The 6610-nt window shown below is 42.2% G+C and overlaps 1 pseudogene; it reads left to right on the top strand.

Annotated features, from left to right (window-relative positions):
- Nucleotides 1-1969: 1969 nt before the first annotated feature.
- LOC126941100 (axin interactor, dorsalization-associated protein-like) lies at nucleotides 1970-4680 on the top strand (annotated as a pseudogene).
- Nucleotides 4681-6610: the final 1930 nt, after the last annotated feature.

Here is a 6610-nt window from a genome sequence, read left to right as displayed (position 1 = left end):
TTCTGTGCTGCAGGTTAAATACTTTTATAATTATTGATACAAATATAAGCACATTGGAGTTTCACTACTTTTCTACTTATCTAAATGTGTGATGTAACCTTCAAATGTATCTCTTTTTTTTTTTTTTTTTTTTTTTTTTACCATTTTTTGGGAGGTATAAAGCTAATTAAGTACAAATGTATATAATTAAGGTAAAACCCATATAGTATAAATTACTTAAAAATTATTTTAAAGTAGTTTAGTGAATTAGTAAATACAAAAATGATAAACTTCTATTGACAAATCAAAATTCTTTAGTAATATTTTGTTCATGTTTATTTAACGTCATATTTTACATAAATATGAAAAATTCTCAGGAGTTAGCTTTGCTGCTAACCAAAAACCATTTAATGTTTGGTTCCATGTAATAAATAGTGTGCCTCTAAGATTTTATCAACAGAAAAAGCTTTAGACTTGAAGGTGGAGATTTATTTCCAGTTCTGGGGTAATAAGGACACTTGGGCAAATTATAATCTGCTTCAACCTAAGCTTTCCTTTTTTAAAAGATGAAAGAATGACTTTTGAGGACCCATTTCGCTCTAAAAACTAAGATACTTGATTAAAAATGGATTTGATAGCTATTTAGATCAATGTAGGAAAACTTATTCTTAGGAGCCTCTCTGTATTCCTCGTTACCTTGTAAATTTTTATGTGTGCAAGATTGCGACCTATTTATCTTGGTACACCAGTGACAAATATGATGTCTAGTATGTATCCAGTGCTCCATAATTGCGAATAGTCATTGCATCAAAGTTAAAACCAGAAAATAGTGTTCTGTTGCGACTTGCTAAAATAAAAATCTAGAAAAAATGCGCACACACACACACCCCCCCCCCACACACACGCACTTGAACCTTGTTAGAAGACTTACAGGATAACGTGAGAAGTTTCAGATGGCAATTGTTAAGTTAAATCTTAAACACCGTAACATTATAAGTGGTGCAAACATTCAATTAAAGCTATAAAACCCAAACTTATAAGATCATGTGTAATTTATTTGAAGAAGCAGTGTCTTCTAGCTTGATGCAGATTCTTCTTAAATTACTAATGAGCTTGACCTTTAAAACGACTTGGCAAGATGATTTTATTGCTTGCTAGTCAGGCTGCACATTTTTACAACACACTCATATGTAAAATTGAAAAACTCAACAACTTTTCAGATATTTGAAAAACAAAGCTCAGCATTTGCCCATTTCGTTGATTCTCTTCTCATTCTTTCTAGTTCAAGATAGTTGGTTTGCATTTAGGGTGTGTGGATAACACTGGAAATAACACTAGTCTAATTTTTTCTTATAGAAAAGCTTTCATTTGGACCTTTTATGATGAGTTTACTCACTTTTCTTATTGCTTGATTGCTAGTGAATATACGTAACGTCTCCCTGTTCTGTGGAAAGTTGAAACATCAAACTATTTGGCAGGACCAATTCAGAATTTAGTATTGCTGTCTTTTCAGGCCCCAATTCCTGTTATTTGATGGGCTGTGGTGAAGGTTTGCTGGGTACAGGGACATCAAGTGGTCCTGTCCCAGGGCCCATGTTTGCAGTGGCAGATTGAGGGAGCCTGCCTTTGGGCGCCAGGGCAGCACACTGTGACCCCGGCATTAGCTGGTTCAGGTGGGCTGGTTCTTGGACCTCCAGGTGTGCTGCTCCTGTGCCAGCAGTGGCAGTGGTGGGCAGGTTCTCAAGGCCTTGGGCAGTGGGTGTGGTGTGGCTGAACAAACCTCTGGCTCCCATGCTGTCCACATTGGTGCTGGTGTTGGCTGTGATAGGCTGAGAGCCAGTTCCTAGATCACAGGCGGTGCATACAGGTGGGTGCCAGCTGTGGTAGCAGTGGCAGGTTGGGTGGGCCTCACCTCAGGCCGCTGACAGGAGTGCACAGGTGACACCAGTGGTGGATCCAACTGAACACTGATTGGCCCCTAGGTCCCCAGATGGGACAGCATGCTCTGGCACTGGAGGGGCTGAACTGGCCAGGCAGACCTGACCTAAAGGCCCTCAGTTGTGCATGCAGGGGCTATGGTAGGCAGGGGCAGGGTGATCCCTAGGACCAAGGTGAAATGCTGGGGTGGGGGCAGCTGCAGCTGTGCTGCAGCCCTGCTACTCGGGGGGGTGGGGTTGTTTTCAGTGGCAGCAGCCCTAAGCAGGCAGCTGGGGAGCTCACACTTTGCTCAGGCTTTGGCCCTGGCTGTTGTAGCAAGTCCTGTGGATAGGGGGATTTGTCCTCAGGACACGTGAAAATGCACAGCATCTTCACTATTGGGGGCAGCAGGGTCAGTGGGGTCTTTGGAATGGCTCACGCTTTAGCCCTGCCTGCAACAGCATCAGCCAGTCACAGCAGGGGCTGCAGGTAGGGAATGTTGATGTGTGGAGGATGTGTGGGGGCAGGGCTGTTGAGCCCCCAGGCAGGATGCCCTGTGGTGGGAACTGGACTCTCTGTATGCACTGTGCTATTAGGGTTGGGGTTATATCTAGCCTGAGCACCCTCTCTGGAGCAATGCTGTCCTGCGACCTCCAGGCAGTGCCCTATGTTAGTCTCTGGGTGGAGGGGCTTCCCTGTGGCTAGGATTACAGGAGCCTGTGGTGAGAACGGGACTGCTGGGATCGCACACTTACTCCGTCCTACATTGAGGAGCCCCTCCAGGCTCCCAGTTAATTCAGCCCAACAGGCTGCTTCAATTCCTTCTTCCTTGCTTTAAGTGTGTCTTGTCACTTCTCTGTTGAATTCCAGTGTTCTCTCAGATGATCTATTCAAAGTGTGATATCTACTCACTCTGTTGGTTCTTGTGTGTGGAGGTGGCAGTACCCAGTGCCTCTAGTCAGCCATCTTGAAGCCCTTCCTCCTTTTGTATAGTTTTGGATTTTAAAGTATTTATCCTGCATATTAGAAATGTAAGATTAATCAGTAAGCATGGGAAGGAGGAACAATCAAAAACTGAAACCAATGTGAAACAAATGAACCTACTTTATTCCAAATAAATACCACAATCACACTAAAAAGAAAGCAAGAAAGAGAGAAAAAAAGAGAAGAGTGGTTGCAAATAATCTTGCATGGCTCCTTGGAAGGTGGCAGAGTTTGCTATAGGGGTTTCTCCAGACCCTGTCAATACTGGGGTCAGGCCCAGCCAGGATGGTACCTGAAAGCCCATCTTTGCTGGGGTAGGAACAGGAGGGGACAGGGTAAGGAGCGGTCACCTTTGTGACCCAGAGTCTACTACAGCACTGGGGGAGCCAGTTTTAGGAGAGGCACCAGCTTTGACTCTTGGAGCCAGCTGGTGGAAGTGATAGATGATGAGTATGTGATATTAGCAAGACTTCTACAAAAAGAGGCCCAAGCTCAACACGATAATTCACAGAAGAACAAAAGAAACCCACAGGCAATGTTGTAACATGCTTGGAATTGTGAAGTACAGCTTTACACTCAACACAGTCTCAAGAAGAACTGAAATTGGAGGACCTGAAGAAACTAGCACTAATCCTAAAGAATATTTTTACATATAATAAAGAATTTCCACTTGACGTTCAGCCTGTCCCCTCAAAAAGAATTTTAGTACCTGGTGAAAAACAGTATTTGGAATTTGAAGAAGATGAAGAACAGGGTGGTGCCGGAGCAGCGTCTCCTGATTCTTTTCCTGCTAGAGTTCCTGGTACTCTATTACATGTATTAGTCTGTTTTCACACTGCTGATAAAGACATATCTGAGATTGGGCAATTTACAAAAGAAAGAGGTTTAATTGGACTTACAGTTCCACGTGGCTGAGGAAGCCTCACAATCATGGCGGAAGGCAAGGAGGAGCAAGCCTTGTCTTACGCAGATGGCAGCAGCCAAAGAGAGAATGAGGAAGATGCAAAAGCAGAAACTCCTGATAAAATCATCAGATTTCATGAGACTTATTCATCACGAGAACAGTATGGGGGAAACCACTCCCATGATTCAATTATCTCCCATCGGGTCCCTCCCATAACACATGGGAATTGTGGGAGTACAATTTGAGATGAGATTTGGGTGGAGACACAGAGTCAAACCATGTCATGACTTTATTACCAAAGTTGCTATCAGAACCAAGAGCAGTGTTACTCACTACTAAAACTGAGAATATTGGTCTGAAATATACTAAGCAGCACATACTACTACTCTATTACCAAAATTGTCCTCAGAATCAGGAGTGGTGTTACTCACTACTAGAATTGGGAAAATTGGCCTGAAATACACTATATTAAAGTGAGTATCAAGGAGCTGAATGACATAGATTTAAGTACTGTGCAAGATACTCCTGTGGCTTTAAGAAGACACATATGTTCATTTTAATGTCAACATTGAGCTGCAGAAGTGTATTAAAAAATTAACCAAAGGTAAGACTCTCTTCTTTAAATTCAAAGACTACAAGCCTACAGATATGTTTATCAGCACTTCGTGGAGATGGATGAAATTAAACCTGGGCCACTTGTAATAGAATTGTACAAAAAATCTACTGACTTTAAAAAATGAAATTGCAATTACAGACCAAGAAACCACTTGATCTTCATTTATTAATACATCAAACTTTGCACACAGAATGATCCTGACATGAATAACTTGGAACTTTTGTGAATTTTACCACTCATTAGAAACCATCATAGCTCTGTGTATCACATTCACCCTCAGCAGGTAGGAAGCATGCTGTACCCATGCCAGTAGGCCAGAGTTTCCATAAATCTTCTGAAATCTAGGTGATGGTCCCCAAACCTCAATTCTCGACTTCTGTGCACCCTCAAGCTCAACACCACGTGGAAGCTGCCAAGGGATGGGGCTTGCACCCTTTGAAACCATGGGCCACGCTGTACCTTGGCCCCTTTTAGCAATGTCTAGAGCAACTGGGATGCAGGGCACCCACTCCCTAGGCTCCACACAGCATGGGGACCCTGGACCCAGACCATGAAACTATTTTTTCCTCCTAGACTTCTGGGTCTGTGATGGGAGGGGTGGCCATGAAGACCTATGACATGCCCTGGAGACATTTTCCCCATTGTCTTTGATATTAACATTCAGCTCCTTGTTACTTATGTGAATTTCTGCAGCCAGCTGGAATTTCTTCTTAAAAAATGGGTTTGTCTTTTCTACTGTGTTGTTCAGGCTGCAAGTTTTCTGAACTTTTATGCTCTGTTTCTCTTTTAAAATGGAATGCTTTTAACAGCACCCAAGTCACCTTTTGAATGGTTTGTTGCTTAGAAATTTCTTCCACTAGATACCCTATATTCTCTCTCTCAAGTTCAAAGTTCCACAAATCTCTAGGGCAAGGGCAAAATGCCACCAGTCTCTTTGTTAAAACATAACAAGAGTCACCTTTGCTCCAGTTCCCAACAAGTTCTGCATCTTCACCTGAGAGCACCTCAGCCTGGACCTTATTGTTTATATCAGTATCAGCATTTTTATCAAAGCCATTCGAGAAGTCTAGGAGGTTCCAAACTTTTCCACATTTTCCTGTCTTCTTCTGAGCCCTCTAAACTGTTCCAGCCTCTGCCTGATACCCAGTTCCAAAGTCGCTTCCACATTTTCAGGTATCTTTTAAGCAGTGCCCCACTCTGCTGGTACCAATTTACTGTATTAGTCCGTTTTCATGCTGCTGATAAAGACATAGCCAAGACTGGGAAGAAAAAGAGGTTTAATTGGACTTACCAGTTTCACATGGCTTGGGAGGCCTCAGAATCATGGCACTACTTACATGACAGTAGCAAGAGAAAATGAGAAAGATGTATAAGTGGAAACCCCTGATAAAGCCATCAGGTCTTGTGAGATTTATTCCCTACCATGAGAACAGTATGGGGGAAACTACCATCATGATTCAAATTATCTCCCACCAGGCCCTTCCCACAGTATGTCGGAATTATGGGAGTACAATTCAAGATGAGATTTGGGTGGGGAGACAGTCAAACAATAGCGCCTGTGAACAACATAAAGCTGCATCTGTTGCCCAGAGAGCCTTTTAATGGGGGAGTCCATTTACACATTTACAATTGATTACAAATTTATAAATTTAGATTGTAATCTATTCACTTTCAATTCTACCCTATATTTTTAACTTTATTTTTTGGTCTGGATTTGTAGTTTTGTCTTTCCTCCTTTTCCTTTTTTCTTTCCTTTGACTTGAAATCCATTTCCATCCACATTCCATTCTGTTTTATTCTTTAAGTTGTTACTCTAAAAGTCTTAGTTTGAATATTTAGCTTAGACTCTAGCCTTAGTAACTATGTTTGTTCACTTCTCAAATAGTACAAAGGACCCAGTACAAAGACCTGTTTTGCTAGTTGGTGTCCAAGGACATCTGTGGTTTATTGAGAAAACCAGAATTGCCAGACTGTTTTGAGGAATCCCCAGTTCGGATCAACTGCCAGATTATGATATCAGGGGATTCAGGAGACACCAATCAAACTGATGGCTGAAGTCATTAATAAAGAGTTGCTTCATTATTTCCAACTAAATATGAAAGAAGACTGCAATCAAAGATTTTGAAAATGTTGTGAGGCCCAGTCAGAATGTGAGAACAGAAAGAGTTTGGGGGTGATGGGCAGGAGAAGCCGGGACGCACAACTAGGTG

This window comes from Macaca thibetana, chromosome 18 (assembly GCF_024542745.1).
Source record: "Macaca thibetana thibetana isolate TM-01 chromosome 18, ASM2454274v1, whole genome shotgun sequence".
In the NCBI taxonomy this organism is placed as follows: Eukaryota; Metazoa; Chordata; class Mammalia; order Primates; family Cercopithecidae; genus Macaca; species Macaca thibetana.
Note: the sequence above shows the minus strand (reverse complement) of the source record. Positions and strands in the feature narration are given on the sequence as shown.